Source organism: Schistocerca gregaria, unplaced genomic scaffold (assembly GCF_023897955.1).
Source record: "Schistocerca gregaria isolate iqSchGreg1 unplaced genomic scaffold, iqSchGreg1.2 ptg000333l, whole genome shotgun sequence".
NCBI lineage: Eukaryota > Metazoa > Arthropoda > Insecta > Orthoptera > Acrididae > Schistocerca > Schistocerca gregaria.
In genome coordinates, this window is record NW_026061799.1 from 5,605,898 (window position 1) to 5,632,752 (window position 26,855).

The window sequence follows — 26,855 nt, forward strand, 5'->3', positions numbered from 1 at the left end:
CCCAATATCAATAATGCTTTTTATTATCCTTCAAACCTTCCTAGTTGGATTAATAACAGGAACAATAATAGAAAGATATTGATTATCATATATTTTATTTTTACATTTCTTGGTGGTATACTAGTATTATTTATTTACATTACAAGAATTGCATCAAACGAAATATTTCAGCCTAAATCAATCACTATAATTATTACATTAATAATGTGAGTATTTATCATATTAATATTAATTATTCTAGATATATCTATATTTATAGACTTTTTCAAAAACACCGAAACTATAAATATTGATAATTCAATCAATTATCAAGAAATAACAATATCTTTAGAAAAATTATATAATAGACCAACATTCATTATTACAATAATAATAATTATTTATTTATTTTTAGCACTACTAGCAGTTGTTAAAATCACCAATATTAATCAGGGACCTATTCGTAAAATAAGATAATTACTAATGAATAAACCCTTACGATTAAGACATCCTTTAATTAAAATTATTAATAACTCTTTAATTGACTTACCTGCCCCAACAAATATTTCATTTTGATGAAATTTTGGATCCCTATTAGGGTTATGTTTGGTAATTCAAATCGTAACTGGACTATTTTTAGCTATACATTATACATCAAATATTGAAATAGCATTCAGTAGTGTAGTACACATCTGCCGAGACGTAAATAATGGTTGAATTATCCGAACCTTACACGCAAATGGAGCATCTATATTTTTTATTTGTATTTACTTACATGTAGGACGGGGAATTTACTATGGATCTTATATATATATACATACCTGAATAATTGGTACAGTGATTTTATTTTTAGTTATAGCAACTGCATTTATAGGATATGTCTTACCCTGAGGCCAAATATCTTTTTCAGGTGCAACAGTAATTACTAATTTATTATCAGCAATCCCATACTTAGGAACAGATTTAGTCCAATGAGTATGAGGAGGATTCGCTGTTGATAATGCAACATTAAATCGATTCTTCACATTCCATTTTGTATTACCATTTATTATTGCTGCTATAGCAGCAATTCATTTATTTTTTCTTCACCAAACAGGATCTAATAATCCTCTTGGACTAAATGGAGATATTGAAAAAATTCCATTCCATCCATACTTTACCTTTAAGGATTCTATTACATTTGTAATAATAACATCATTATTAATTATACTAAGTTTAATTAATCCTTACCTATTAGGAGATCCAGATAACTTTGTACCTGCCAACCCATTAGTAACACCAGTTCACATTGAACCAGAATGATATTTCCTATTTGCATATGCAATTCTACGATCTATCCCTAATAAGTTAGGAGGTGTTATTGCATTATTTTTATCAATTAGAATCTTAATAATTTTACCATTTTATAATAAAACACCATTCCGAGGCATTCAATTTTACCCTATTAATCAAATTTTATTCTGAATTATAGTAGTTGTTGTATGCTTACTAACGTGAATTGGTAAACGACCTGTTGAAGAACCTTATATTATAACAGGTCAAATCTTAACAATTATTTACTTCACATATTTCTTAATTAATGTCCATGTTGCAAACGCATGAGATAAATTAATTAAGGAATAAAGTTAATTAGCTTAGGAAAAGCATATGTTTTGAAAACATAAAATTAGAAGTTTAACTCTTCTATTAACTTTTCTCAAAAAATTTCACTAAACAAATGAGATAAATAAAATCTTTAAACCAACAAAGAAAATAAAAAAATTCAAAGATAAAGGTAAAAAACTTTTTCAAGCTAAGTACATTAATTTATCATAACGGAACCGTGGTAATGTTCCACGAACCCAAATAAAACCAAAAGATATAATAGCAAGCTTAATAAAAAATATAAAAGAATAAAAATCACCGCCCAAAAAAATTAAAGCCAATAACATTCTTATGAAGACAATTCTACTATAGTAAAACCACCCGCACCATACTCAATATTAAATCCTGAAACTAACTCAGATTCCCCTTCAGCAAAATCAAAAGGAGTACGATTAGTTTCAGCTAAGCAAGAAGCAAAACAAGCTAAAGCTAAAGGAAAAGAAATAATAATAAATCAACAATAAAGCTGATAGTTTATAAAATCAAACATATTAAAACTACCAATTAAAATAATTAAAGACAATAAAATTAAAGCTAAACTAACTTCATAAGAAATTGTTTGAGCAACAGAACGAAGAGAACCTAATAATGAATAATTTGAATTAGAAGATCAACCAGCAATTATAACAGTATAAACACCTAATCTAGTACAACATAAAAAAATAAAAATCCATAAGAAAAAGAACACATATAAGTTAAATAAGGAAAAATTTCTCAAATGGCTAAAGAAATCATTAAATTAAAAACAGGGGAAAAATAATAAAGTAGGTAATTAGATATAATAGGAATTGGCTGCTCCTTACAAATTAACTTAATAGCATCTCTAAATGGCTGAGGAATTCCAACAAAACCTACCTTATTTGGACCCTTTCGAATCTGAATATAACCTAAAACCTTACGCTCTAATAAAGTTAAAAAGGCAACACTAATTAAAACACAAATAACCAATAAAAGAAAATTCAAAATAAATATAAATAAATCATAAAGTATCAATACTATTTGTAGAAAAAATCTACATAAATGAATTCTAAATTCAACACATTAATCTGTCAAAATAGTAAATAAATTAATATTAATCAATATAACAAAAAATATTTTAACCATATGGTCCTTTCGTACTAATATGGATTAACAATCTTAGGATAGAAACCGACCGGGCTCACGCCGGTCTGAACTCAGATCATGTAAGAATTTAAAGGTCGAACAGACCTAATCATTGGGCTCCTGCACCCAAAATTTTTCTTAATCCAACATCGAGGTCGCAATCTGCTTTGTCGATATGAGCTCTCAAAAACAATTACGCTGTTATCCCTAAGGTAACTTAATCTTATGATCATAAATTATGGATCAAAATAACAAACATAAATAAATGATATAATAATGAAGTTGCCTAGTTCCTTATAATAAGTTCACAAGGTAAAAATTTCATACAAATAAATATGCTAATTCTATCATTATTACAAAAATTTTAAAATTAAATTAATAATCTTAATAAAAAACCTAAAATATTTATAAAATCAAAATAAAAAATAATGAACTAAAACGTAATCTTAAAGATAGCTGGTTTAAAGCTTACTATTATATTTCTATAAAATAAATAATAGGTTATTAACTTCAAAGCTTATCCCTTAAAGAATAAATAAGCTAATATTTTTACTTAAAAAATTAAATAAAAACAAATAACTTTAAAAAATTAAATTTTTTCTTAAGATATCTTGGGAAACGATTAACATCTCATTTCTATAAATAATTTAATAATAATTATGATACATTAACTATAAATTATTTATAAATCAACCCAAATCGAGACAAGTAAAATAAATACTAAAATTTTGATAAACCCTGATACAAAAGGTACAATAAATAAAATCTACTTAAAAAAATTTAAAATAATATTTCATAAAACACTTACATTACCAATAAACTATAATTTAAAAAATCAATTAAATTAAATATACTAAGACAAAAATACAATAAAATTATTTATATTAAATAATTAAAGACATTAACAAAAAAAAAAAGAAACGCCCCTATGTATGACCACAACAACTTCTCTATTATATATAATTAAAGATTAATATGGAACATGTATAGCAATAAATGTATTATATTCTTTCTTATTTAATCTTTCTTTTCACTAATAAATAAAGAAAGATTAAATAATATAATAAATATATGATTAGTATGGTTAATTCATCCAAATAATATAAATCTTAGCCATATAGGTAGGGCAATTGCAAATGTTAATTCTAAATGTCTTGTTCTAGTAAAAATATAAGGGAATAATCCTATGAAATTGTTAAATAATATTATAATAAAAATTGAGATGAAAATGAATGTTGTTCCATTAAATGATTTTGGTCCAAGAAGTGTTTTAAATTCATTATGTAAGGTTAAATTTAGTTTATTTCAGATAATGTTAATTCGTGATGGTGTAAGTCAAAATAGTGATGGGATTAATAATAGTCCTAGAAATGTTCTAGTTCAATTTAATGATAAATTAAAGATGTTAGTTGATGGGTCAAATGTTGAGAATAGATTTGTTATCATTTTCAATTTAAGTTTTTTATTTCAATTGTTCCTTTTTCTGCTCTTTTAATAAGTTTAGGTTTAAATGAGAAGAAGTTTATTTGATTAAACAAGATTAATGTAGCTGAAAATATAATGAATAGTGAGAATCATATAAGAGGGGATATTTGAGGGATTTGGATATAATTTCCCCATCAGAAGTAGTCGTTAATTTACTATTATTTGGTTTAAGAGACCATTACTTACTTTCAGTCATCTGATGAATTTCAAGGTGCACTAATTTTTTTTAGTTACTTTAGATCGACACTCTAATGTTATTTATTTTAACTAACTCCTTAAATTATCTTAGATAATCACTTAATAAATAAATTTACTGAAGTTCTTTCAATTACAATTGGTATAAATCTGTGGTTTGCTCCACAGATTTCTGAGCATTGTCCAAAGAATAATCCAGGTCGATTTATTGTGAATGTTCCTTGATTTAACCGACGTGGCGTTGCATCAATTTTAACCCCTAATGCAGGAACTGCTCATGAGTGTAGAACATCTGATGCTCTTGTTAATACTCGTACTTCTGTATTTATTGGTAGGATTGTTCGGTTATCTACATCTAGTAGTCGGAATCCATCATTTTCTAGGTCTTGTTCTGGTGTTATATAAGTGTCAAATACTACGTCTATGAAGTCTGAATATTCATATCTTCAATATCATTGTCGTCCAATGGTTTTAATTGTAATTATTGCATCTACTGAATCATCAAGTAAATATAATAGTCGTAATGATGGAAGGGCAATAAAAATTAATGTAATTGCTGGTAAAGCTGTTCAGATTGTTTCAATTAAATGTCCATGAAGTATATTACGGTTAGTATAGGCAATAAATAATATATAACTTAGGGCATAACCTACAATTACTGTAATTAATAATAATACGACCATAGTATGATCATGAAAGAATGATAATTGCTCCATTAATGGTGAAGCTCCATCTTGAAGAGATAAATTTGATCATGTTGCCATTAATAAATATTTTCTAATAAAAGGTCAATCCTTTATTTGTAGAGCTTAAATCTACTGCACTAATCTGCCATATTAGAATCTAGAGATTAATGGTAATTCTGAGTAACTATGTTCTGCAGGAGGGTTATTTTGTAGTCATTCTGTTGATCTTCTTATGTTAGCTCTAAATATAATTGCTCGGTTTGTAATCATTCTTTCTCATATAATTACAATGAATATAATGATTCCTACAATAGAAATTGTAGACCCAATTCTTGATACTACGTTTCATGATGTATATGCGTCTGGGTAGTCAGAGTATCGTCGAGGTATTCCTGCTAATCCTAGGAAGTGTTGAGGAAAGAATGTTAAATTTACTCCAATGAATATTATTGTAAATTGGATTTTTAATCATGTATTATTTATAGTTAATCCTGTAAATAGTGGATATCATTGAATGACACCTCCTATAATTGCAAATACTGCTCCTATAGATAATACATAATGAAAGTGGGCTACTACATAATATGTATCATGTAATACAATATCAAGTGATGAATTTGCTAATACTAATCCTGTTAATCCACCAATTGTAAATAGGAAAATAAATCCTAGAGCTCATAATAATGGTGGATTGAACTTGAATTTAGTTCCATATAATGTAGCTAATCATCTAAATACCTTAATTCCTGTAGGTACAGCAATAATTATTGTTGCTGATGTAAAATATGCTCGTGTGTCAACATCCATTCCTACTGTAAATATATGATGTGCTCATACAATAAATCCTATTAGTCCAATTGATAGTATAGCATAAATTATACCTAATGTTCCAAATGATTCAATTTTTCCTCTTTCTTGACATACAATATGTGAAATAATTCCGAACCCCGGTAGAATTAAAATATAAACTTCTGGGTGTCCAAAGAATCAAAATAGATGTTGATATAGAATTGGGTCACCCCCTCCTGCAGGGTCAAAGAATGATGTATTTAAATTTCGATCTGTTAATAATATAGTAATAGCTCCTGCTAAAACTGGAAGTGAAAGAAGGAGAAGTAATGCTGTAATAGCTACAGATCATACAAATAAAGGTGTTTGATCTAAAGTTATACTTTCTGATCGTATATTAATTGCTGTTGTAATGAAATTCACTGCACCAAGAATAGATGATACACCTGCTAAGTGCAGTGAAAAAATAGCTAGATCTACAGATGCACCCCCGTGTGCAATAGCTCCTGCTAGAGGAGGGTAAACTGTTCATCCTGTACCAGCACCATTATCTACTATAGAAGATGTAAGAAGAAGGGTTAGTGAAGGTGGTAGTAATCAAAAACTTATATTATTTATTCGTGGAAATGCTATATCTGGTGCACCAATTATTAGTGGAACAAGTCAATTACCAAATCCACCAATTATAATAGGTATTACTATAAAGAAAATTATTACGAATGCGTGAGCTGTAATAATAACATTATAAATCAGGTCATCCCCAATTAGAGATCCGGGTTGGCCAAGTTCAGCACGAATAAGTATTCTTATTGATGTTCCTACTATTCCTGCTCATGCTCCAAGTATGAAGTATAAAGTACCAATGTCCTTATGGTTTGTTGAGAATAATCATTTTTGCGGTAAGATGGCTGAATTTTAGGTGGTAGACTGTAAATCTACTTATGAGATGTTTTCTCTCTTATCATATTTAGGTCTTATATTCAATTATGATTCTAGACTGCAATTCTAGAGGTGTAAGATTTTACTAAGGCCTAAAAGATTATTCTTTTAATTATAACTTTGAAGGTTATTAGTTTGATTAACTTAAGTCCTTAGTATAATGAAATTAAGGTTGATGTTGAAATCAATCCTATTGTTGAAATTATTACTGTTATAGGAAGAATGATTCCTGATTTTTGGGACTTTATCTTTATAGATCACGAATTTTCTGTGTATGATATAATTAGAGCTGAGAATCTAATACGTATATAGTAGTAGAGTGTAATTGTAGTTAATACAACTATAATAGTTATAATAGTTGTTATATTGTTTTCTATTAATGATTGTATTACAATTCATTTTGGTAAGAATCCAAGGAATGGTGGTAGTCCACCTAAAGATAATAAAGATAAGAATATTACGAATTTAATTTCGGTTTTTATATTTCTGGCTGAATAAATTTGATTTATGAAAAATAAATTTATTTGCTTAAATAATAAAACTATAATTAATCTTAATAGTGAGTAAATAATGAAGTATAGTTCTCAGATGTATTCTCTGACTGTTAATGATCTAATTATTCAACCTAGATGTCTGATTGATGAATATGCTAAAAGTTGTCGTAAGGATGTTTGATTTAAACCTCCTATTGCCCCAATAATAATTCTTAAGATAATAATTGTTCAAATAAAAGTTCTTAATAGAATACAATAAGATAAGACCATTATTGGGGCGATTTTTTGTCATGTTATTAATGTTAAACAATTATTTCATCTTGATGCTCCTATAACTTCTGGAAATCAGAAATGGAAAGGTGCAGCTCCAATCTTTAATAATAGTCTAGATCTAATTATTATTGATGGGATAAATTCTGTTTCCCATCCCATGGGATATTTTATTTGAATCAGCAAAATTGAAAATAATATTATTGTCGATGCTATTGCTTGGACAATAAAATATTTAATTGATGATTCATTTATTATTATATTTTTATTTCTTGTTAGGAGCAGAATAAATGAAAGTAAGTTGATCTCAAGTCCTATTCAAACCCCAAATCAGGAATTTGATGAAATGGACAGGATCGTTCCTATCATTAATGTTGATAGGAAGAGAAGTTTTGTAGAGTTGTTGTTCATTAAAAAGGAGAGGATTGATACCTCTATAAATGGGGTATGTACCCATTAGCTTGTTTAGCTTACCTTTTTACATTAAGGTGTATGATGCACGTTAGTTTTTGATACTAAAGGAGGTAGTTTAATTCTATCTTATGTAATTTTAATGAAGGTAATTTTATTTACTTTATTTACACTATCAAGGTAACCCTTTAATCAGGCACTTCATTTATTTAATATATAAATCGAAAGTTTTTTTTTTGAAATTCTTTTATGTATTATTTTGTTTAATTAGGATTAATTTATCCTGCTCAGTTTATTTTTATATATATATATATATATATATATATATATAATAAATAATTTATATTAATATATTACATTTAATTGAAATTAAAGTATTATAAGTTCATCTTACCATTATCAATTGATTATTTTAATGCAATTATTTACCTAGGATTATAGCTACTTATGTTTTTAGCTTAAAATAGGTTATTATAATATAATATATATAATAATATGTAATGTAATATTTAATATTATTATAATTGGATATAATAAATAAAATTATTAATTTAAATATAAAATATTATAATTAATATAAATAATTATATTAATTATAATAATATAATTATGTAAATTATCTATAATTAGATTATTTAACTAATATATAGGAAAGTTAACTTAATATAAAAAAAAGAATTCATATTAATAACATATTATATTAAATTACATAATTGTATAAAATATATTTATTATATAATTTAATCTTTCTTTATTTATTAGTGAAAAGAAAGATTAAATAAGAAAGAATATAATACATTTATTGCTATACATGTTCCATATTAATCTTTAATTATATATAATAGAGAAGTTGTTGTGGTCATACATAGGGGCGTTTCTTTTTTTTTTGTTAATGTTTGTTGTTTTGTTCTTTTTTTTTCTTTAAATATTTGAATCTTTTATTTTTTCCTGAATTAATAGATTTAAAATTTTCTTATTTTTTATTTTTAAAAGTTTTATTCTTGCTTGTTTATTCACTTTTTCTTTGTATTATATGTAAGTTTTGTTAGACTAAATGTTCTTTTTGCAGTAATTTGATTTAATTATCAAGTGATTTTGGATTTAGCAATTGATTTAGTATCGGCATAATTCGTGCCAGCAGCCGCGGTTATACGATTGATACTAGTGAATATTATTGGTTAAAACAGTTGTTTATATTATTAGGGTTGAAATATAAATTTGTAAGGTGAAATGTTAAAATTTATTTGTGGCCCTTTTTATGAATCTGTGATATTTAAATAATAAACTAGGATTAGATACCCTATTATTTTAAATGTTAATTATATTTACCAGGGTACTATTAGTTAAGGTCTTTAAACCCAAAGAATTTGGCGGTATCTCATTCCATTCAGAGGACCCTACCCCATGATTGATAATACACGATTTACTCTACTTAATTTATTTGTTTGTATATCTCCGTTATCAGAGAATCTTTTTAGAGTTATAATTCTCAAGATTTATAATTATAAAATATTTCAGGTCAAGGTGCAGCTTATAGTTAAGAGGAGGTGGGTTACAATAGATTTTTGTTTATAACGGATGTGATAGTGAAATACTGTTAATGAAGGTGGATTTGATAGTAATTTAATTTATTTAATTTAACTGATATTGGCTCTGAGATGTGTACACATCGCCCGTCGCTCTCATTATTGATTATTCTATTTTATTTTAAAGTAGCTTCAATTTAGATGAGATAAGTCGTAACATAGTAGATGTACTGGAAAGTGTATCTAGGAAGAGTTTCAAGATATAACTTATTAGTAAAGTGTTTCATTTACACTGAAAATTTTTCTGTGCAAATCAGGATATCTTGATTATTTATTTTATTATATTTATTTTTTGTTTATTTAATTATTTAATATAAATAATTTTATTGTATTTTTGTCTTAGTATATTTTATGGAATTGATTTTTTAAATTATAGTTTATCGGTAATGTAAGTGTTTTATGAAATATTATTTTAAATTTTTTTAAGTAGATTTTATTTATTGTACCTTTTGTATCAGGGTTTATCAAAATTTTAGTATTTATTTTACTTGTCTCGATTTGGGTTGATTTATAAATAATTTATAGTTAATGTATCATAATTATTATTAAATTATTTATAGAAATGAGATGTTAATCGTTTCCCAAGATATCTAGTTTCTTAAGAAAAAATGTTATTTTTTAAAGTTATTTGTTTTTATTTAATTTTTTAAGTAAAAATATTAACTTATTTATTCTTTAAGGGATAAGCTTTGAAGTTAATAACCTATAATTTATTTTATAGAAATATAATAGTAAGCTTTAAACCAGCTATCTTTAAGATTACGTTTTAGTTCATTATTTTTTATTTTGATTTTATAAATATTTTAGGTTTTTTATTAAGATTATTAATTTAATTTTAAAATTTTTGTAATAATGATAGAATTAGTATATTTATTTGTATGAAATTTTTACCTTGTGAACTTATTATAAGGAACTAGGCAAAATTGATTTCCGCCTGTTTATCAAAAACATGTCCTCTTGTTTATATTTTGAGGTCTGGCCTGCTCACTGAGCGTATTTTTAAAGAGCCGCGGTATTTTGACCGTGCAAAGGTAGCATAATCATTAGTCTCTTAATTAGTGGCAGGAATGAATGGCTTGACGAGAAATCAACTTTCTCTTAATAAATTTTTGAATTTAACTTTTGAGTCAAAAGGCTTAAATTCTTCTTTAGGACGAGAAGACCCTATAGAGCTTGACATTTTACTTTTATATAGTTTTTTGTTTGTCTTTCTATATTTAATGATGATGTTTTGTTGGGGTGACATGAAGAATAGATAAACTCTTCATTATTATATCATTTATTTATGTTTGTTATTTTGATCCATAATTTATGATCATAAGATTAAGTTACCTTAGGGATAACAGCGTAATTGTTTTTGAGAGCTCATATCGACAAAGCAGATTGCGACCTCGATGTTGGATTAAGAAAAATTTTGGGTGCAGGAGCCCAATGATTAGGTCTGTTCGACCTTTAAATTCTTACATGATCTGAGTTCAGACCGGCGTGAGCCAGGTCGGTTTCTATCCTAAGATTGTTAATCCATATTAGTACGAAAGGACCATATGGTTAAAATATTTTTTGTTATATTGATTAATATTAATTTATTTACTATTTTGACAGATTAATGTGTTGAATTTAGAATTCATTTATGTAGATTTTTTCAACAAATAGTATTGATACTTTATGATTTATTTATATTTATTTTGAATTTTCCTTTATTGGTTATTTGTGTTTTAATTAGTGTTGCCTTTTTAACTTTATTAGAGCGTAAGGTTTTAGGTTATATTCAGATTCGAAAGGGTCCAAATAAGGTAGGTTTTGTTGGAATTCCTCAGCCATTTAGAGATGCTATTAAGTTAATTTGTAAGGAGCAGCCAATTCCTATTATATCTAATTACCTACTTTATTATTTTTCCCCTGTTTTTAATTTAATGATTTCTTTAGCCGATTGAGTAAGTTTTCCTTATTTAACTTATATGTGTTCTTTTTCTTATGGATTTTTATTTTTTTTATGTTGTACTAGATTAGGTGTTTATACTGTTATAATTGCTGGTTGATCTTCTAATTCAAATTATTCATTATTAGGTTCTCTTCGTTCTGTTGCTCAAACAATTTCTTATGAAGTTAGTTTAGCTTTAATTTTATTGTCTTTAATTATTTTAATTGGTAGTTTTAATATGTTTGATTTTATAAACTATCAGCTTTATTGTTGATTTATTATTATTTCTTTTCCTTTAGCTTTAGCTTGTTTTGCTTCTTGCTTAGCTGAAACTAATCGTACTCCTTTTGATTTTGCTGAAGGGGAATCTGAGTTAGTTTCAGGATTTAATATTGAGTATGGTGCGGGTGGTTTTACTATAGTAGAATTGTCTTCATAAGAATGTTATTGGCTTTAATTTTTTTGGGCAGTGATTTTTATTCTTTTATATTTTTTATTAAGCTTGCTATTATATCTTTTGGTTTTATTTGGGTTCGTGGAACATTACCACGGTTCCGTTATGATAAATTAATGTACTTAGCTTGAAAAAGTTTTTTACCTTTATCTTTGAATTTTTTTATTTTCTTTGTTGGTTTAAAGATTTTATTTATCTCATTTGTTTAGTGAAATTTTTTGAGAAAAGTTAATAGAAGAGTTAAACTTCTAATTTTATGTTTTCAAAACATATGCTTTTCCTAAGCTAATTAACTTTATTCCTTAATTAATTTATCTCACGCGTTTGCGACATGGACATTAATTAAGAAATATGTGAAGTAAATAATTGTTAAGATTTGACCTGTTATAATATGAGGTTCTTCAACAGGTCGTTTACCAATTCACGTTAGTAAGCATACAACAACTACTATAATTCAGAATAAAATTTGATTAATAGGGTAAAATTGAATGCCTCGGAATGGTGTTTTATTATAAAATGGTAAAATTATTAAGATTCTAATTGATAAAAATAATGCAATAACACCTCCTAACTTATTAGGGATAGATCGTAGAATTGCATATGCAAATAGGAAATATCATTCTGGTTGATTGTGAACTGGTGTTACTAATGGGTTGGCAGGTACAAAGTTATCTGGATCTCCTAATAGGTAAGGATTAATTAAACATAGTATAATTAATAATGATGTTATTATTACAAATGTAATAGAATCCTTAAAGGTAAAGTATGGATGGAATGGAATTTTTTCAATATCTCCATTTAGTCCAAGAGGATTATTAGATCCTGTTTGGTGAAGAAAAAATAAATGAATTGCTGCTATAGCAGCAATAATAAATGGTAATACAAAATGGAATGTGAAGAATCGATTTAATGTTGCATTATCAACAGCGAATCCTCCTCATACTCATTGGACTAAATCTGTTCCTAAGTATGGGATTGCTGATAATAAATTAGTAATTACTGTTGCACCTCAAAAAGATATTTGGCCTCAGGGTAAGACATATCCTATAAATGCAGTTGCTATAACTAAAAGTAAAATCACTGTACCAATTATTCAGGTTTGTATATATATATAAGATCCATAGTAAATTCCCCGTCCTACATGTAAGTAAATACAAATAAAAAATATAGATGCTCCATTTGCGTGTAAGGTTCGGATAATTCAACCATTATTTACGTCTCGGCAGATGTGTACTACACTACTGAATGCTATTTCAATATTTGATGTATAATGTATAGCTAAAAATAGTCCAGTTACGATTTGAATTACCAAACATAACCCTAATAGGGATCCAAAATTTCATCAAAATGAAAAATTTGTTGGGGCAGGTAAGTCAATTAAAGAGTTATTAATAATTTTAATTAAAGGATGTCTTAATCGTAAGGGTTTATTCATTAGTAATTATCTTATTTTACGAATAGGTCCCTGATTAATATTGGTGATTTTAACAACTGCTAGTAGTGCTAAAAATAAATAAATAATTATTATTATTGTAATAATGAATGTTGGTCTATTATATAATTTTTCTAAAGATATTGTTATTTCTTGATAATTGATTGAATTATCAATATTTATAGTTTCGGTGTTTTTGAAAAAGTCTATAAATGTAGATATATCTAGAATAATTAATATTAATATGATAAATACTCACATTATTAATGTAATAATTATAGTGATTGATTTAGGCTGAAATATTTCGTTTGATGCAATTCTTGTAATGTAAATAAATAATACTAGTATACCACCAAGAAATGTTAAAAATAAAATATATGATAATCAATATCTTTCTATTATTGTTCCTGTTATTAATCCAACTAGGAAGGTTTGAAGGATAATAAAAAGCATTATTGATATTGGGTGTCTTAATTTAATAAAATTAATATTTATTACATTTGATAATGATATAATTATTATTTTGATCATTTCAGGGGTTAGTTTATTTAAAATACCGGTTTTGGGGACCGATGATGGAAGCTTTTCCACCTCTGAAGTTTTTTTAAACTATTAAAACTAATGTTTATATTCTCTATTTTTACTTCTTTATTGATTTATTTTGCTGGTGTTTATGTTTTTTCTTCTAAACGTAAACATTTATTAATGGTTCTTTTGAGATTAGAATATATTGTTCTTTCTTTATTTATGTTAGTTATTGTTTTTCTTATTGAGTTTGATTATGATTATTTTTTTCCTGTTATTTTTTTAGTTTTTTCTGTTTGTGAGGGTGCTTTAGGTCTTTCTATTTTAGTTTCAATAATTCGTTCTCATGGTATTGATTTTTTTAATTCTTTTGGTATATCTTTATGTTAAAGTATTTATTTATAACTATTTTTTTGATCCCTCTTTGTTTATTAAATAATTGTTGATCGTTGGTTCATTCTTTAATGTTTCTGTCGGGTTTTGTTTTTATAATTTGTGTTTATTCATATGCTGATTTGAATATAATTAGATATTATTTTGGAATTGATTATTTTTCTTTTAGTTTAATTTTACTTAGTTTTTGGATTTGTTCTTTAATAATCACTGCTAGAGGTTCAGTTTATTTAAGTTCATATCATTCTAATTTTTTTGTTTTTATGGTTTTGATTTTAATAATTATGCTTTATTGTTCATTTGCTAGATTAAGTCTTCTTTCTTTTTATATTTTTTTTGAGGCTAGATTAGTTCCTACTTTACTTTTAATTTTGGGTTGGGGTTATCAACCTGAGCGTTTGCAGGCTGGTGTTTATTTAATTTTTTATACTTTGGTTGCTAGATTACCTTTATTATTAGTTTTATTTAAGGTTTATGATTTTTCTAATACTTTATATTTTCCTTTATTGGTTGATTTTGGTTCTTATTATTTTATGTTTTATGTATTTATAATTTTGGCTTTTTTAGTTAAGATACCTATGTTTTTGGTTCATTTATGACTTCCTAAGGCTCATGTAGAGGCCCCTATTTCAGGTAGAATAATTCTTGCTGGTGTTTTATTAAAGTTAGGTGGTTATGGTATTTTTCGTGTTATAAAGGTTATTTCTTATTTGGGTTTAAAGTTTAATTATTTTTGATTGTCTTTAGGTTTATCTGGGGGTGTTATTGTAAGATTTATTTGTTTTCGTCAGGTTGATTTAAAGTCTTTAATTGCATATTCTTCTGTTGCTCATATAAGAATGGTTATTGGTGGATTGATGACTATGAATTGATGAGGTTGTGTAGGTTCTCTTTCTCTAATGGTTGGTCATGGTTTATGTTCTTCTGGTTTATTTTGTTTATCTAATATTATGTATTATCTATAGGAGCAGTATTTGCAATTATAGGAGGTGTCATTCAATGATATCCACTATTTACAGGATTAACTATAAATAATACATGATTAAAAATCCAATTTACAATAATATTCATTGGAGTAAATTTAACATTCTTTCCTCAACACTTCCTAGGATTAGCAGGAATACCTCGACGATACTCTGACTACCCAGACGCATATACATCATGAAACGTAGTATCAAGAATTGGGTCTACAATTTCTATTGTAGGAATCATTATATTCATTGTAATTATATGAGAAAGAATGATTACAAACCGAGCAATTATATTTAGAGCTAACATAAGAAGATCAACAGAATGACTACAAAATGACCCTCCTGCAGAACATAGTTACTCAGAATTACCATTAATCTCTAGATTCTAATATGGCAGATTAGTGCAGTAGATTTAAGCTCTACAAATAAAGGTTTGACCTTTTATTAGAAAATATTTATTAATGGCAACATGATCAAATTTATCTCTTCAAGATCGAGCTTCACCATTAATGGAGCAATTATCATTCTTTCATGATCATACTATGGTCGTATTATTATTAATTACAGTAATTGTAGGTTATGCCCTAAGTTATATATTATTTATTGCCTATACTAACCGTAATATACTTCATGGACATTTAATTGAAACAATCTGAACAGCTTTACCAGCAATTACATTAATTTTGATTGCCCTTCCATCATTACGACTATTATATTTACTTGATGATTCAGTAGATGCAATAATTACAATTAAAACCATTGGACGACAATGATATTGAAGATATGAATATTCAGACTTCATAGACGTAGAATTTGACACTTATATAACACCAGAACAAGACCTAGAAAATGATGGATTCCGACTACTAGATGTAGATAACCGAACAATCCTACCAATAAATACAGAAGTACGAGTATTAACAAGAGCATCAGATGTTCTACACTCATGAGCAGTTCCTGCATTAGGGGTTAAAATTGATGCAACGCCAGGTCGGTTAAATCAAGGAACATTCACAATAAATCGACCTGGATTATTCTTTGGACAATGCTCAGAAATCTGTGGAGCAAACCACAGATTTATACCAATTGTAATTGAAAGAACTTCAGTAAATTTATTTATTAAGTGATTATCTAAGATAATTTAAGGAGTTAGTTAAAATAAATAACATGAGAGTGTCAATCTAAAGTAACTAAAAAAAATTAGTACACCTTGAAATTCATCAGATGACTGAAAGTAAGTAATGGTCTCTTAAACCAAATAATAGTAAATTAACGACTACTTCTGATGGGGAAATTATATCCAAATCCCTCAAATATCCCCTCATATATGATTCTCACTATTCATTATATTTTCAGCTACATTAATCTTGTTTAATCAAATAAACTTCTTCTCATTTAAACCTAACCTTATTAAAAGAGCAGAAAAAGGAACAATTGAAATAAAAAACTTAAATTGAAAATGATAACAAATGTATTCTCAACATATGACCCATCAACTAACATCATTAAATTAACATTAAATTGAACTAGAACATTTCTAGGACTATTATTAATCCCATCACTATTTTGACTTACACCATCACGAATTAACATTATCTGAAATAAACTAAATTTAACCTTACATAATGAATTTAAAACACTTCTTGGACCAAAATCATTTAATGGAACAACATTCATTTTCATCTCAATTTTTATTATAATATTATTTAACAATTTCATAGGATTATTCCCTTATATTTTTACTAGAACAAGACATTTAGCATTAACATTTGCAATTGCCCTACCTATATGGCTAAGATTTATATTATTTGGATGAATTAACCATACTAATCATATATTTACACACCTTGTACCACAAGGTACACCGCCTGCATTAATATCATTTATAGTACTAATTGAAACAATTAGTAATGTTATTCGACCAGGTACATTAGCAGTACGGTTGGCAGCAAATATAATTGCAGGACACTTATTATTACCCTTATTAGGAAACACAGGACCATCTATAGCAATAAACTTAATCTCATTACTAATTATTGGACAAATACTTCTATTAATTCTAGAATCAGCAGTAGCAATAATTCAAGCCTATGTTTTCTCAATTCTAAGAACTCTATATTCTAGAGAAGTATATTAAACCTATGTTAACAACTCACTCAAACCACCCATTCCACTTAGTAGACTATAGACCTTGACCATTAACAGGAGCAATTGGAGCAATAGTCCTAGTATCAGGACTAGCAAAATGATTCCACCTATTTAATATTAACTTATTCATAATTGGATTTGGAATTACCCTACTAACTATAATTCAATGATGACGAGATGTAGTACGAGAAGGAACATATCAAGGATTACATACAGGATTTGTATCAATTGGATTACGATGAGGAATAATTTTATTTATTGCATCAGAGGTATTATTTTTCGTTTCTTTTTTGTGAGCATTCTTTAGAAGAAGAAATTAACAATTGATCCTATAAAACGAATATCCTGAGAATCCTTCAAATTATGAATTATTGAACCTGCACATATAAATAATAATGCCTTAAATAAAGCATGAGCCAATAAATGAAAAAATGCAAGCTTTGGATAACCTATAGCCAAAATTCTTATTATTAAACCAAGTTGTCTTAAAGTGGAAAGAGCAATAATCTTCTTTAAATCAAACTCAAAATTAGCGCCCAATCCAGCCATAAATATAGTTATACAACCAATTAAAAGTAAAAATCAACCACAATTATAAGTATCCAATATTGGTCTAAAACGAATTAATAAATAAACACCAGCAGTAACAAGAGTAGAAGAATGAACTAAAGCAGAAACAGGAGTAGGAGCTGCTATAGCAGCAGGAAGTCATGAAGAGAAAGGAATCTGAGCTCTCTTAGTTATAGCTGCTAAAACAATTAATATAGTAATGAGCTTTATTTCAAAAGAATTAGAAATAAAATCATAATAATAAATATAATTTCAGCCACCAAAATTTAACATTCATGCAATAGAAATTAAAATAGCAACATCACCAATACGATTAGAAAGTGCAGTTAATATACCAGCACTATAAGATTTTACATTTTGATAATAAATAACTAAACAATAAGAAACTAAACCTAAACCATCTCAACCTAATAAAATTCTAATTAAGTTAGGACTAATAATTAAAAAACCTATAGAAAGAATAAATATTAAAACAATAATAATAAAACGATTTATATTCTTTTCACCAGATATATAATCCTCTCTATAATAAATAACCAAAGAAGAAATATATATAACAAAAGATATAAAAATAAGAGATATTCAATCCAAAATTAAAGTTATAACAACTATAGAACCATTTAAATTGAAAAGCTCTCACTCAACAAAAACTCTATAATCAATTATTAAATAATAAATACCTAAAATAAAAATTATAGTTCTCGAAATAAACAAAGAAAAAAAACTCAAAGAACAAATAGAAAATAAATTCACGGCCTAAGATGAAAAACTTCATATCATTGATTCCACAAAACAATATTTTTAATTAAAATACTTAAGCAAACTAGACAAAGAAATATTCACCCTTTAAACAGAGAATCTTTAAAGGCAATCAATGTAAAAGTAAAAGATGATATTCACGAAAATAACCAAGAGAACAAGTATAAACACCAGAATAATAATTCCCATGCTGAGAATAAGAATATATATACAAAGTATAAACAGCTCTAAAAAAAGATAAAAAAATCAAAGCAAAGAATCTAAAAGAAGATCAAGATATAATTCTATTTAATAATCTAATTTCACCTACCAAATTTAAAGAAGGAGGAGCAGCCATATTTGATGATATTAAAAGAAATCATCATAAAGCCATTCTTGGCATCAAATTAATTATACCCTTGTTAATTAATAATCTTCGTCTACCTAAACGTTCATAAATAATATTAGATAAACAAAATAAACCAGAAGAACATAAACCATGACCAACCATTAGAGAAAGAGAACCTACACAACCTCATCAATTCATAGTCATCAATCCTCCAATAACCATTCTTATATGAGCAACAGAAGAATATGCAATTAAAGACTTTAAATCAACCTGACGAAAACAAATAAATCTTACAATAACACCCCCAGATAAACATAAAGACAATCAAAAATAATTAAACTTTAAACCCAAATAAGAAATAACCTTTATAACACGAAAAATACCATAACCACCTAACTTTAATAAAACACCAGCAAGAATTATTCTACCTGAAATAGGGGCCTCTACATGAGCCTTAGGAAGTCATAAATGAACCTAAAACATAGGTATCTTTACTAAAAAAGCCAAAATTATAAATACATAAAACATAAAATAATAAGAACCAAAATCAACCAATAAAGGAAAATATAAAGTATTAGAAAAATCATAAACCTTAAATAAAACTAATAATAAAGGTAATCTAGCAACCAAAGTATAAAAAATTAAATAAACACCAGCCTGCAAACGCTCAGGTTGATAACCCCAACCCAAAATTAAAAGTAAAGTAGGAACTAATCTAGCCTCAAAAAAAATATAAAAAGAAAGAAGACTTAATCTAGCAAATGAACAATAAAGCATAATTATTAAAATCAAAACCATAAAAACAAAAAAATTAGAATGATATGAACTTAAATAAACTGAACCTCTAGCAGTGATTATTAAAGAACAAATCCAAAAACTAAGTAAAATTAAACTAAAAGAAAAATAATCAATACCAAAATAATATCTAATTATATTCAAATCAGCATATGAATAAACACAAATTATAAAAACAAAACCTGACAGAAACATTAAAGAATGAACCAACCATCAACAATTATTTAATAAACAAAGAGGGATCAAAAAAATAGTTATAAATAAATACTTTAACATAAAGATAAACCAAAAGAATTAAAAAAATCATTACCATGAGAACGAATTATTGAAACTAAAATAGAAAGACCTAAAGCACCCTCACAAACAGAAAAAACTAAAAAAATAACAGGAAAAAAATAATCATAATCAAACTCAATAAGAAAAACAATAACTAACATAAATAAAGAAAGAACAATATATTCTAATCTCAAAAGAACCATTAATAAATGTTTACGTTTAGAAGAAAAAACATAAACACCAGCAAAATAAATCAATAAAGAAGTAAAAATAGAGAATATAAACATTAGTTTTAATAGTTTTAAAAAAACGCCGGTCTTGTAAACCGGAAATAAGTCCAGCCCCCACTTTTAAAACTTCAGAGGTGGAAAAGCTTCCATCATCGGTCCCCAAAACCGGTATTTTAAATAAACTAACGCCTGAAATGATCAAAATAATAATTATATCATTATCAAATGTAATAAATATTAATTTTATTAAATTAAGACACCCAATATCAATAATGCTTTTTATTATCCTTCAAACCTTCCTAGTTGGATTAATAACAGCAACAATAATAGAAAGATATTGATTATCATATATTTTATTTTTAACATTTCTTGGTGGTATACTAGTATTATTTATTTACATTACAAGAATTGCATCAAACGAAATATTTCAGCCTAAATCAATCACTATAATTATTACATTAATAATGTGAGTATTTATCATATTAATATTAATTATTCTAGATATATCTATATTTATAGACTATTTCAAAAACACCGAAACTATAAATATTGATAATTCAATCAATTATCAAGAAATAACAATATCTTTAGAAAAATTATATAATAGACCAACATTCATTATTACAATAATAATAATAATTTATTTATTTTTAGCACTACTAGCAGTTGTTAAAATCACCAATATTAATCAGGGACCTATTCGTAAAATAAGATAATTACTAATGAATAAACCCTTACGATTAAGACATCCTTTAATTAAAATTATTAATAACTCTTTAATTGACTTACCTGCCCCAACAAATATTTCATTTTGTTTGGTAATTCAAATCGTAACTGGACTATTTTTAGCTATACATTATACATCGAATATTGAAATAGCATTCAGTAGTGTAGTACACATCTGCCGAGACGTAAATAATGGTTGAATTATCCGAACCTTACACGCAAATGGAGCATCTATATTTTTTATTTTTATTTACTTACATGTAGGACGGGGAATTTACTATGGATCTTATATATATATATATACATACCTGAATAATTGGTACAGTGATTTTATTTTTAGTTATAGCAACTGCATTTATAGGATATGTCTTACCCTGAGGCCAAATATCTTTTTGAGGTACAACAGTAATTACTAATTTATTATCAGCAATCCCATACTTAGGAACAGATTTAGTCCAATGAGTATGAGGAGGATTCGCTGTTGATAATGCAACATTAAATCGATTCTTCACATTCCATTTTGTATTACCATTTATTATTGCTGCTATAGCAGCAATTCATTTATTTTTTCTTCACCAAACAGGATCTAATAATCCTCTTGGACTAAATGGAGATATTGAAAAAATTCCATTCCATCCATACTTTACCTTTAAGGATTCTATTACATTTGTAATAATAACATCATTATTAATTATACTATGTTTAATTAATCCTTACCTATTAGGAGATCCAGATAACTTTGTACCTGCCAACCCATTAGTAACACCAGTTCACATTCAACCAGAATGATATTTCCTATTTGCATATGCAATTCTACGATCTATCCCTAATAAGTTAGGAGGTGTTATTGCATTATTTTTATCAATTAGAATCTTAATAATTTTACCATTTTATAATAAAACACCATTCCGAGGCATTCAATTTTACCCTATTAATCAAATTTTATTCTGAATTATAGTAGTTGTTGTATGCTTACTAACGTGAATTGGTAAACGACCTGTTGAAGAACCTTATATTATAACAGGTCAAATCTTAACAATTATTTACTTCACATATTTCTTAATTAATGTCCATGTCGCAAACGCATGCGATAAATTAATTAAGGAATAAAGTTAATTAGCTTAGGAAAAGCATATGTTTTGAAAACATAAAATTAGAAGTTTAACTCTTCTATTAACTTTTCTCAAAAAATTTCACTAAACAAATGAGATAAATAAAATCTTTAAACCAACAAATAAAAAAAAAAAATTCAAAGATAAAGGTAAAAAACTTTTTCAAGCTAAGTACATTAATTTATCATAACGGAACCGTGGTAATGTTCCACGAACCCAAATAAAACCAAAAGATATAATAGCAAGCTTAATAAAAAATATAAAAGAATAAAAATCACCGCCCAAAAAAATTAAAGCCAATAACATTCTTATGAAGACAATTCTAGTATATTCAGCTAAAAAAATTAAAGTAAAACCACCCGCACCATACTCAATATTAAATCCTGAAACTAACTCAGATTCCCCTTCAGCAAAATCAAAAGGAGTACTATTAGTTTCAGCTAAGCAAGAAGCAAAACAAGCTAAAGCTAAAGGAAAAGAAATAATAATAAATCAACAATAAAGCTGATAGTTTATAAAATCAAACATATTAAAACTACCAATTAAAATAATTAAAGACAATAAAATTAAAGCTAAACTAACTTCATAAGAAATTGTTTGAGCAACAGAACGAAGAGAACCTAATAATGAATAATTTGAATTAGAAGATCAACCAGCAATTATAACAGTATAAACACCTAATCTAGTACAACATAAAAAAAATAAAAATCCATAAGAAAAAGAACACATATAAGTTAAATAAGGAAAAATTACTCAAACGGCTAAAGAAATCATTAAATTAAAAACAGGGGAAAAATAATAAAGTAGGTAATTAGATATAATAGGAATTGGCTGCTCCTTACAAATTGACTTAATAGCATCTCTAAATGGCTGAGGAATTCCAACAAAACCTACCTTATTTGGACCCTTTCGAATCTGAATATAACCTAAAACCTTACGCTCTAATAAAGTTCAAAAGGCAACACTAATAACCAATAAAAGAAAATTCAAAATAAATATAAATAAATCATAAAGTATCAATACTATTTGTTGAATTCTAAATTGTTGAATTGTTGAATTCTAAATTCAACACATTAATCTGTCAAAATAGTAAATAAATTAATATTAATCAATATAACAAAAAATATTTTAACCATATGGTCCTTTCGTACTAATATGGATTAACAATCTTAGGATAGAAACCGACCTGGCTCACGCCGGTCTGAACTCAGATCATGTAAGAATTTAAAGGTCGAACAGACCTAATCATTGGGCTCCTGCACCCAAAATTTTTCTTAATCCAACATCGAGGTCGCAATCTGCTATGTCGATATGAGCTCTCAAAAACAATTACGCTGTTATCCCTAAGGTAACTTAATCTTATAATCATAAATTATGGATCAAAATAACAAACATAAATAAATGATATAATAATGAAGAGTTTATCTATTCTTCATGTCACCCCAACAAAACATCATCATTAAATATAGAAAGACAAACAAAAAACTATATAAAAGTAAAATGTCAAGCTCTATAGGGTCTTCTCGTCCTAAAGAAGAATTTAAGCCTTTTGACTCAAAAGTTAAATTCAAAAATTTATTAAGAGACAGTTGATTTCTCGTCAAGCCATTCATTCCAGCCACTAATTAAGAGACTAATGATTATGCTACCTTTGCACGGTCAAAATACCGCGGCTCTTTAAAAATTCGCTCAGTGAGCAGGCCAGACCTCAAAATATAAACAAGAGGACATGTTTTTGATAAACAGGCGGAAATCAATTTTGCCTAGTTCCTTATAATAAGTTCACAAGGTAAAAATTTCATACAAATAAATATACTAATTCTATCATTATTACAAAAATTTTAAAATTAAATTAATAATCTTAATAAAAAACCTAAAATATTTATAAAATCAAAATAAAAAATAATGAACTAAAACGTAATCTTAAAGATAGCTGGTTTAAAGCTTACTATTATATTTCTATAAAATAAATTATAGGTTATTAACTTCAAAGCTTATCCCTTAAAGAATAAATAAGTTAATATTTTTACTTAAAAAATTAAATAAAAACAAATAACTTTAAAAAATAAAATTTTTTCTTAAGATACTAGATATCTTGGGAACCGATTAACATCTCATTTCTATGAATAATTTAATAATAATTATGATACATTAACTATAAATTATTTATAAATCAACCCAAATCGAGACAAGTAAAATAAATACTAAAATTTTGATAAACCCTGATACAAAAGGTACAATAAATAAAATCTACTTAAAAAAATTTAAAATAATATTTCATAAAACACTTACATTACCAATAAACTATAATTTAAAAAATCAATTCTATAAAATATACTAAGACAAAAATACAATAAAATTATTTATATTAAATAATTAAATAAACAAAAAATAAATATAATAAAATAAATAATCAAGATATCCTGATTTGCACAGAAAAATTTTCAGTGTAAATGAAACACTTTACTAATAAGTTATATCTTGAAACTCTTCCTAGATACACTTTCCAGTTCATCTACTATGTTACGACTTATCTCATCTAAATTGAAGCTACTTTAAAATAAAATAGAATAATCAATAATGAGAGCGACGGGCGATGTGTACACATCTCAGAGCCAATATCAGTTAAATTAAATAAATTAAATTACTATCAAATCCACCTTCATTAACAGTATTTCACTATCAAATCCGTTATAAACAAAAATCTATTGTAACCCACCTCCTCTTAACTATAAGCTGCACCTTGACCTGAAATATTTTATAATTATAAATCTTGAGAATTATAACTCTAAAAAGATTCTCTGATAACGGAGATATACAAACAAATAAATTAAGTAGAGTAAATCGTGTATTATCAATCATGGGGTAGGTTCCTCTGAATGGAATAAGATACCGCCAAATTCTTTGGGTTTAAAGACCTTAACTAATAGTACCCTGGTAAATATAATTAACATTTAAAATAATAGGGTATCTAATCCTAGTTTATTATTTAAATTTCACAGATTCATAAAAAGGGCCACAAATAAATTTTAACATTTCACCTTACAAATTTATATTTCAACCCTAATAATATAAACAACTGTTTTAACCAATAATATTCACTTGTATCAATCGTATAACCGCGGCTGCTGGCACGAATTATGCCGATACTAAATCAATTGCTAAATCCAAAATCACTTGATAATTAAATCAAATTACTGCAAAAAGAACATTTAGTCTAACAAAACTTACATATAATACAAAGAAAAAGTGAATAAACAAGCAAGAATAAAACTTTTAAAAATAAAAAATAAGAAAATTTTAAATCTATTAATTCAGGAAAAAATAAAAGATTCAAATATTTAAAGAAAAAAAAAGAAAAAAACCACAAACATTAACAAAAAAAAAAAAGAAACGCCCCTATGTATGACCACAACAAATTCTCTATTATATATAATTAAAGATTAATATGGAACATGTATAGCAATAAATGTATTATATTCTTTCTTATTTAATCTTTCTTTTCACTAATAAATAATCGTAATCCAATTGATACAAATTATAATTATATACCTATTATATACCTATTATAATTGGTGGATTTGGTAATTGACTTGTTCCACTAATAATTGGTGCACCAGATATAGCATTTCCACGAATAAATAATATAAGTTTTTGATTACTACCACCTTCACTAACCCTTCTTCTTACATCTTCTATAGTAGATAATGGTGCTGGTACAGGATGAACAGTTTACCCTCCTCTAGCAGGAGCTATTGCACACGGGGGTGCATCTGTAGATCTAGCTATTTTTTCACTGCACTTAGCAGGTGTATCATCTATTCTTGGTGCAGTGAATTTCATTACAACAGCAATTAATATACGATCAGAAAGTATAACTTTAGATCAAACACCTTTATTTGTATGATCTGTAGCTATTACAGCATTACTTCTCCTTCTTTCACTTCCAGTTTTAGCAGGAGCTATTACTATATTATTAACAGATCGAAATTTAAATACATCATTCTTTGACCCTGCAGGATGAGGTGACCCAATTCTATATCAACATCTATTTTGATTCTTTGGACACCCAGAAGTTTATATTTTAATTCTACCGGGGTTCGGAATTATTTCACATATTGTATGTCAAGAAAGAGGAAAAATTGAATCATTTGGAACATTAGGTATAATTTATGCTATACTATCAATTGGACTAATAGGATTTATTGTATGAGCACATCATATATTTACAGTAGGAATGGATGTTGACACACGAGCATATTTTACATCAGCAACAATAATTATTGCTGTACCTACAGGAATTAAGGTATTTAGATGATTAGCTACATTATATGGAACTAAATTCAAGTTCAATCCACCATTATTATGAGCTCTAGGATTTATTTTCCTATTTACAATTGGTGGATTAACAGGATTAGTATTAGCAAATTCATCACTTGATATTGTATTACATGATACATATTATGTAGTAGCCCACTTTCATTATGTATTATCTATAGGAGCAGTATTTGCAATTATAGGAGGTGTCATTCAATGATATCCACTATTTACAGGATTAACTATAAATAATACATGATTAAAAATCCAATTTACAATTATATTCATTGGAGTAAATTTAACATTCTTTCCTCAA

General features: G+C 26.6%; 3 long non-coding RNA genes and 2 pseudogenes across 4 annotated transcripts in view; 1 reads left to right on the plus strand and 4 right to left on the minus strand.

The window, feature by feature from the left end:
* LOC126306445 (NADH-ubiquinone oxidoreductase chain 5-like) overlaps positions 1–26,855 on the minus strand; it is a 325,608-nt pseudogene that overhangs the window by 222,698 nt on the left and 76,055 nt on the right.
* Positions 1–26,855, plus strand: part of LOC126306477 (uncharacterized) — a 254,518-nt gene that overhangs the window by 216,452 nt on the left and 11,211 nt on the right. Inside the window, exon 1 of one of the 2 annotated variants that reach the window (XR_007553548.1) lies at positions 23,319–23,512. The exons of the other annotated variant lie outside the window; for it this stretch is intronic. This is a non-coding gene — a long non-coding RNA (uncharacterized LOC126306477). Of the gene's footprint in view, positions 1–23,318; positions 23,513–26,855 lie in introns of those variants that run through there. 2 annotated transcript variants of the gene reach the window in all.
* LOC126306492 (uncharacterized) overlaps positions 1–26,855 on the minus strand; it is a 267,731-nt gene that overhangs the window by 185,187 nt on the left and 55,689 nt on the right. The window lies entirely within an intron of this gene.
* The window catches only part of LOC126306491 (uncharacterized), a 130,212-nt gene that overhangs the window by 66,352 nt on the left and 37,005 nt on the right, over positions 1–26,855 (minus strand). The window lies entirely within an intron of this gene.
* The window catches only part of LOC126306452 (NADH-ubiquinone oxidoreductase chain 5-like), an 84,198-nt pseudogene that overhangs the window by 31,994 nt on the left and 25,349 nt on the right, over positions 1–26,855 (minus strand).